An 8368-nucleotide genomic window follows, 5' to 3' on the forward strand; every position below is an offset into this window, starting at 1 on the left:
TCTGCTTGAGTGCGTTTAATCAAACAAATAGAATGCAGCATGTATTTATATTCAATATGATAAGATATGTGCAGGCTGCTATATAAACATCAATGGATACAAACAACATCAACAAGAAAAGGACATCATTTCTTTCTGCTGAGCTCTGTGTTTTTATTTAATGCTGCAGCTGTTCAAAACCCTCAGACTGATTGTAACCAGAGGAGAAAAACTGCAGTAAAAACACTTTCTGTTTACCTGCAAGGAGTCCATGCTTGACAGAGATTTGAAAGGGGATATTTTCACTTAATTTATGGCTCTTTAAGATTTCAAAGTGTCATCATACTGCACTACTTGTGAGGAGTGGATGCTTGGACTGGATGTTAATCAATCGGGGCACAAACAGGAGCAGTAGGAGAGTGTTTAAAATCCAGTTTTGTGCCAGCAGGTAAAAGGTTTTTATACAAAATAAGTTCAAAAATCTTACAGATTATTAAAAATAAACTTTGCAGTATAATAAAGTCTTCAGAGAACTCAGCAGCTTCTTGATCTGAACTAATAGCCATAATTGCCTAGTAATTGCCATGGTAAATTAATATGAAGGTTATTAATTGCAGAAACAAATTGAGACGCATCAACCTAGACATGATCCACGACAACTGTATGATGGAAAAATAAATAAACAAAAATAAGAGAATGGTCTGAAAAAAATAAATAAAAAATAAACATTTTAAGAACCTTTTTTGATTTTGCCTAAAAATTCTTTAGTGAGATATTGTTACTAGGATTTTCAGTGATTTTGCAAGAATAAGCACTGAAAAGGCAGTAGATTAAAGCCAGCTCTAAGTTGTGAGTTGTTCAACCACCACAAACCCATTGATTTTTCCCAGAGTTAGGCATAATGTCTTTACAAGGTATTTTCACCGCTGTAAACAAACACTGCAACACCATTATATGGAGCTCAGCAACTGCTGTTGGTGTAAAAAAAAGAAGAAAATGTGTGAAAATCCGTGCTCATGCTTTAAGCTCTCAGTTTCTGCAATCAGTAAGCATGGTTTGATAATCTGTTTTAGTGAGTGCAGATTGCCCAAGGATATCTGTTTACAGTTTGGATGCATGGCCCACACCTGCAAGATAAGCTGTCAAATGTAAATTTAAAGTGCTGCTTGTTTTGTTTGGTACCCTTCATAGCTTGCAGAGATGGCAAAAGTACTCACTTTCCGTACTTGAGTAAAAGTACAGATACTTGTGTTAAAAAATACTCTGGTAAAAGTGGAAGTACTGATTAAACTTCTTTACTCAAGTAAAAGTAACAAAGTACAGGCTTGTAAATTTACTTGAAGTATAAAAGTAAAAGTAGAAACCACTTTTTTCATGCCGTTGCCTACATTTTAAATGGATGTCTGCCAATAGGACTAGATGTCCGTTGTGTTCATTTTCAATCATCTCGTCGTCCATGCTACTATGCTAACGCCACCGCCACCAAGCTGCAATGATTTGCCGCCAATGAATACCGCCGAATCTGTCGATTCATCTTGTAGTGGTGCGTCAAATGCAACGTAGATTCCCATCCAATTAGATGGAATTTGGTATTGATGACGTGAAAAATAATAACGGTAACTCCATTGAAATGATTCAAAACTAAAGTAACGAGCCAATTTTTTAAAATGTAAGGAGTAGAAAGTACAGATATTTGTGTAAAATGTAAGGAGTAGAAGTAAAAAGTCACCATAAAAATAAGTAGTAAAGTAAAGTAAAAATAGAAAAATCTACTTGAGTACAGTAACGAAGTATTTGTACTTCGTTACTTCCCATCTCTGATAGCTTGTAATATTAATAAACCCCGAAAGTTTCTGCCGGTGAACAAAACAAAGCTAGCAGAAATCTGTGCACAGGCTTTACTCAACTGTGCGCTCAGTTTCTGCAATCCATAAGAAGGATTAACTTGGTCTGATAAACTAGCATCTTGTTATCTGAGATCACAGATTACTGAGCAATATCTGTCACATTTTTATCTCAGGGTAACATAAAGTCATATAACACGCTATAAATTCTGCAGAATAAACTGTTTTTTTTTTTTTTTGGTTAATAAATGACTAAAAACACTATATTGACAGCAGCTGCAGTCCATGCATCCTAACTTTCAAGAAATGATTGCCAACCTGAAAGCACAGTTTTGTAACGTTTGAGCATGGATTAGCGTAAACTTCTGCTTCCTGCACCGTGATTGGTCCAGTCTGATTCAGATCAGAGAGCCTACACCTTACCAGAATGCTTTAAACACATGTGGCTGTTCAGCCTAGAAAATGACTGTCACTAGGTCTGCCCTTTAAGAACCAAAATAGAATTTGAAGTTGCCATATGTGGGTGAAATCCTGATAAGGCCTAGGCTGATTATGATGCTGAGGAGTTTCGTAAAAAATATCAGCAGATTCAGAAGGGAGCGTCTTCTCAGGCCCCTGCTGCTTTGAGGTCTCTCTCTTTAAAGCTCAGATAAAGCGATGACATTATGCTCATTGACTGCAAAGTATAGCTTCCCCTTTAATGGTCTCCTCAGACTTCACAAGTGCGGTGCTCTGAGGAATTAAGGACATTCCCATTCACATCCTATAGTGCATGGTGTAGCACTCATATTAGGGGTATGACTTTTGAGCCAGACCCCCACTTCTCCTCTGACCACTAAATTGTGGCATAATGGAATGGAGACAGCCCTCTGAGAAAATCAGCAATAATGTCATAATGTTGTGATAAAAGAGAGGTAATGTCAGTTTGTAGACCTGCTAAAGCTGCAGTGACAGGTTCCCTGAGCTCAAACACAGAGCTAAGGTACGTACTGTTCCAGAGTGCTTCACCTTTAGTTAGCTTTGTTGCCCGCCATCCCATATAGTCCTGCACCTCTGTCAGTCTCTGCAATGAAATCAACTATCAAAATACCGTACGTGTTAATTCAAGTGAAAAATGTAACACCTAAAAAAATAATAAAACAAAATAACAGAATTAAAGAATGCAGTAAAATGTGTTTATGCATAAAATGAAAGGCTGCAATAAAAAAATGCATCTGTGTTGATAGGGTCAAATGTCTGATGTCAAACTAACTGCAAAAGTCTTTGGTTTTGTCTTTTGCTTGTCAACATTTTTGCACCAACATAATATTTAGAGCCCAGATAAAAAAAAAAATATCTGAGAAGGCAAATACATGGAAAAAGGCTTGACTGATTGATTTACTTTATTTATGGATACCTATTGATTTAGCTCAAATAGTTAAAGGGGAAGAATGCACCAAAGGAAGAAAATGGTGCATGGGATATATACAGTATATACAGTACAGTGCATCCACATTAGGGGTGTGCAAAATAATCGTCATGATGATGCATCGTGATTCTAATTTTCGTGATCTACTGCATCGATTCTTGACGCCAAGTATCGATTATTAATTTTAAAAAATTAATAAATAAGATTGCATGAATGGTTGGCGAACATCAGCCAAAAACAAGTGTAATACAACTTCCAGTCTCAGTTTCTGCAATCAGTAAGCATGGTTTGATAATCTGTTTTAGTGAGTGCAGATTGCCCAAGGATATCTGTTTACAGTTTGGATGCATGGCCCACACCTGCAAGATAAGCTGTCAAATGTAAATTTAAAGTGCTGCTTGTTTTGTTTGGTACCCTTCATAGCTTGCAGAGATGGCAAAAGTACTCACTTTCCGTACTTGAGTAAAAGTACAGATACTTGTGTTAAAAAATACTCTGGTAAAAGTGGAAGTACTGATTAAACTTCTTTACTCAAGTAAAAGTAACAAAGTACAGGCTTGTAAATTTACTTAAAGTATAAAAGTAAAAGTAGAAACCACTTTTTTCATGCCGTTGCCTACATTTTAAATGGGTGTCTGCCAATAGGACTAGATGTCCGTTGTGTTCATTTTCAATCATCTCGTCGTCCATGCTACTATGCTAACGCCACCGCCACCAAGCTGCAATGATTTGCCGCCAATGAATACCGCCGAATCTGTCGATTCATCTTGTAGTGGTGCGTCAAATGCAACGTAGATTCCCATCCAATTAGATGGAATTTGGTATTGATGACGTGAAAAATAATAACGGTAACTCCATTGAAATGATTCAAAACTAAAGTAACGAGCCAATTTTTTAAAATGTAAGGAGTAGAAAGTACAGATATTTGTGTAAAATGTAAGGAGTAGAAGTAAAAAGTCACCATAAAAATAAGTAGTAAAGTAAAGTAAAAATATCAGAAAAATCTACTTGAGTACAGTAACGAAGTATTTGTACTTCGTTACTTCCCATCTCTGATAGCTTGTAATATTAATAAACCCCGAAAGTTTCTGCCGGTGAACAAAACAAAGCTAGCAGAAATCTGTGCACATGCTTTACTCAACTGTGCGCTCAGTTTCTGCAATCCATAAGAAGGATTAACTTGGTCTGATAAACTAGCATCTTGTTATCTGAGATCACAGATTACTGAGCAATATCTGTCACATTTTTATCTCAGGGTAACATAAAGTCATATAACACGCTATAAATTCTGCAGAATAAATGGAGGTCTCTCTCTTTAAAGCTCAGATAAAGCGATGACATTATGCTCATTGACTGCAAAGTATAGCTTCCCCTTTAATGGTCTCCTCAGACTTCACAAGTGCGGTGCTCTGAGGAATTAAGGACATTCCCATTCACATCCTATAGTGCATGGTGTAGCACTCATATTAGGGGTATGACTTTTGAGCCAGACCCCCACTTCTCCTCTGACCACTAAATTGTGGCATAATGGAATGGAGACAGCCCTCTGAGAAAATCAGCAATAATGTCATAATGTTGTGATAAAAGAGAGGTAATGTCAGTTTGTAGACCTGCTAAAGCTGCAGTGACAGGTTCCCTGAGCTCAAACACAGAGCTAAGGTACGTACTGTTCCAGAGTGCTTCACCTTTAGTTAGCTTTGTTGCCCGCCATCCCATATAGTCCTGCACCTCTGTCAGTCTCTGCAATGAAATCAACTATCAAAATACCGTACGTGTTAATTCAAGTGAAAAATGTAACACCTAAAAAAATAATAAAACAAAATAACAGAATTAAAGAATGCAGTAAAATGTGTTTATGCATAAAATGAAAGGCTGCAATAAAAAAATGCATCTGTGTTGATAGGGTCAAATGTCTGATGTCAAACTAACTGCAAAAGTCTTTGGTTTTGTCTTTTGCTTGTCAACATTTTTGCACCAACATAATATTTAGAGCCCAGATAAAAAAAAAAATATCTGAGAAGGCAAATACATGGAAAAAGGCTTGACTGATTGATTTACTTTATTTATGGATACCTATTGATTTAGCTCAAATAGTTAAAGGGGAAGAATGCACCAAAGGAAGAAAATGGTGCATGGGATATATACAGTATATACAGTACAGTGCATCCACATTAGGGGTGTGCAAAATAATCGTCATGATGATGCATCGTGATTCTAATTTTCGTGATCTACTGCATCGATTCTTGACGCCAAGTATCGATTATTAATTTTAAAAAATTAATAAATAAGATTGCATGAATGGTTGGCGAACATCAGCCAAAAACAAGTGTAATACAACTTCCAGTCTCAGTTTCTGCAATCAGTAAGCATGGTTTGATAATCTGTTTTAGTGAGTGCAGATTGCCCAAGGATATCTGTTTACAGTTTGGATGCATGGCCCACACCTGCAAGATAAGCTGTCAAATGTAAATTTAAAGTGCTGCTTGTTTTGTTTGGTACCCTTCATAGCTTGCAGAGATGGCAAAAGTACTCACTTTCCGTACTTGAGTAAAAGTACAGATACTTGTGTTAAAAAATACTCTGGTAAAAGTGGAAGTACTGATTAAACTTCTTTACTCAAGTAAAAGTAACAAAGTACAGGCTTGTAAATTTACTTGAAGTATAAAAGTAAAAGTAGAAACCACTTTTTTCATGCCGTTGCCTACATTTTAAATGGATGTCTGCCAATAGGACTAGATGTCCGTTGTGTTCATTTTCAATCATCTCGTCGTCCATGCTACTATGCTAACGCCACCGCCACCAAGCTGCAATGATTTGCCGCCAATGAATACCGCCGAATCTGTCGATTCATCTTGTAGTGGTGCGTCAAATGCAACGTAGATTCCCATCCAATTAGATGGAATTTGGTATTGATGACGTGAAAAATAATAACGGTAACTCCATTGAAATGATTCAAAACTAAAGTAACGAGCCAATTTTTTAAAATGTAAGGAGTAGAAAGTACAGATATTTGTGTAAAATGTAAGGAGTAGAAGTAAAAAGTCACCATAAAAATAAGTAGTAAAGTAAAGTAAAAATATCAGAAAAATCTACTTGAGTACAGTAACGAAGTATTTGTACTTCGTTACTTCCCATCTCTGATAGCTTGTAATATTAATAAACCCCGAAAGTTTCTGCCGGTGAACAAAACAAAGCTAGCAGAAATCTGTGCACATGCTTTACTCAACTGTGCGCTCAGTTTCTGCAATCCATAAGAAGGATTAACTTGGTCTGATAAACTAGCATCTTGTTATCTGAGATCACAGATTACTGAGCAATATCTGTCACATTTTTATCTCAGGGTAACATAAAGTCATATAACACGCTATAAATTCTGCAGAATAAATGGAGGTCTCTCTCTTTAAAGCTCAGATAAAGCGATGACATTATGCTCATTGACTGCAAAGTATAGCTTCCCCTTTAATGGTCTCCTCAGACTTCACAAGTGCGGTGCTCTGAGGAATTAAGGACATTCCCATTCACATCCTATAGTGCATGGTGTAGCACTCATATTAGGGGTATGACTTTTGAGCCAGACCCCCACTACCCCCAGTAGATGTCGCTGCAAATGTGTTGACGCACGCCGCCTTGTGTCACAAGCATTTTCGGCCGCGGGATACTGCGCCGAGTCATTCAAAAACAAAACATTGAGGAGAAAATATTGCAATGCATCGCAATAATTCAAGTATCGTGATGCATCGTGAAAGAATCGCATCGTGGCCTGTGAATCGTGATTTGAATCGAATCGTGACTTCTTTGGCAATACCCACCCCTAATCCACATACGACAGCTTTTTTTTAATGCAGTAGGATCATTATTCAGGGTGTTTACTATCCAAGGTGGGAAAGGCAATTTGGACTGGACTGCTGCGCTGATTCTGGAGAGATAGAGATTTATATATATATTCAATTCAATTCAGTTTGTTTATATCGTGCCAATTCACAAAACATGTAATCTCAAGGCACTTCACAGTTCAACAAGATCATCCAGTCAAATTGATTCAAAGTTTTCTATCTAAGGAAAAACCAGTTGATTGCATCGACTCATTGACTGTTCAGCAATCCCTCACACTAAGCATGCTTGTAGCGATAGTGGAGAGGAAAAAACTCCCTTTTACCAGCAAGAAACTTCCAGCAGAACCAGTCTCAGTGTGTAAATAACCATTTTAACAGTAATAGATATTTAAAAGTAGCAAAATGACAGCAGCAGGTTATATTATATAACTGACTAAGTCAGATTAAATCAGCATGAATGGAAGAACTGATTGAGGTTGTTGGGAACAGTGGTGGTTCTAGAGTCTTCCATTTGCTCTTGGATTAAGGAGATAAAAGAGACATTTTGAAAATGGAACAAGATAATTTAGCAAAGCTACTATGACTATATATATATATATATATATATATAGTATAACATAATATATACGAATTGTTATACATGCTAATATAAATAATATGTATATATTAGCAACATAAATCTTTGTTTTTTAAGCAATTAAGATAAAAGCAATTAGGCCTTGACCTTTATCTCTACTAGAATTACCTGTGAAAGTATTATTTTTGCTGGAGCTAACCATGCTGTGAGCATTTTTTATGGGTCACATTAACCACAAAAGTGGTTAATGTGACTGCTTTGCTGTCAAAAGCCAGCAGTTTAGGAGAAAAAGCAAAAACAAGGATGTTTGGAAGGCCATTTTTCTTACAGTGACACAAACATATTTCTGAATAACAAAAATCTTACTGCAGATTACATTTCAGGCCCTTTTTTGTTTACCTCAAGCATTTTTTCAGACTTGGCAGCTATTGTTTTTAAGATATGTATCCCAGCTGAGATGATATCCTAATTTGTGGCTCTCCAGGAACAGGAGTTTGAATATGCATGATGCACTTCTTCAAATAAAGGCACCACCAGTCCCTTAAGAAATGAATAATTAATGCTGAGATGAATTATGCAGCCACATGACCAGGAGTTGTCTAGCATAAACCAATTAAGTGTCATGGTTGGTTCAATCTCTGGTTACCTTTGTAGAAAAAAGATGTTTTGGGAGCTGTAAGGAACTGTGAATGAATAGACAATAGGAATCTTGGTTGGATGAACAAAA

Source organism: Cyprinodon tularosa, unplaced genomic scaffold (assembly GCF_016077235.1).
Source record: "Cyprinodon tularosa strain WSP-4 unplaced genomic scaffold, ASM1607723v1 ctg6, whole genome shotgun sequence".
NCBI lineage: Eukaryota > Metazoa > Chordata > Actinopteri > Cyprinodontiformes > Cyprinodontidae > Cyprinodon > Cyprinodon tularosa.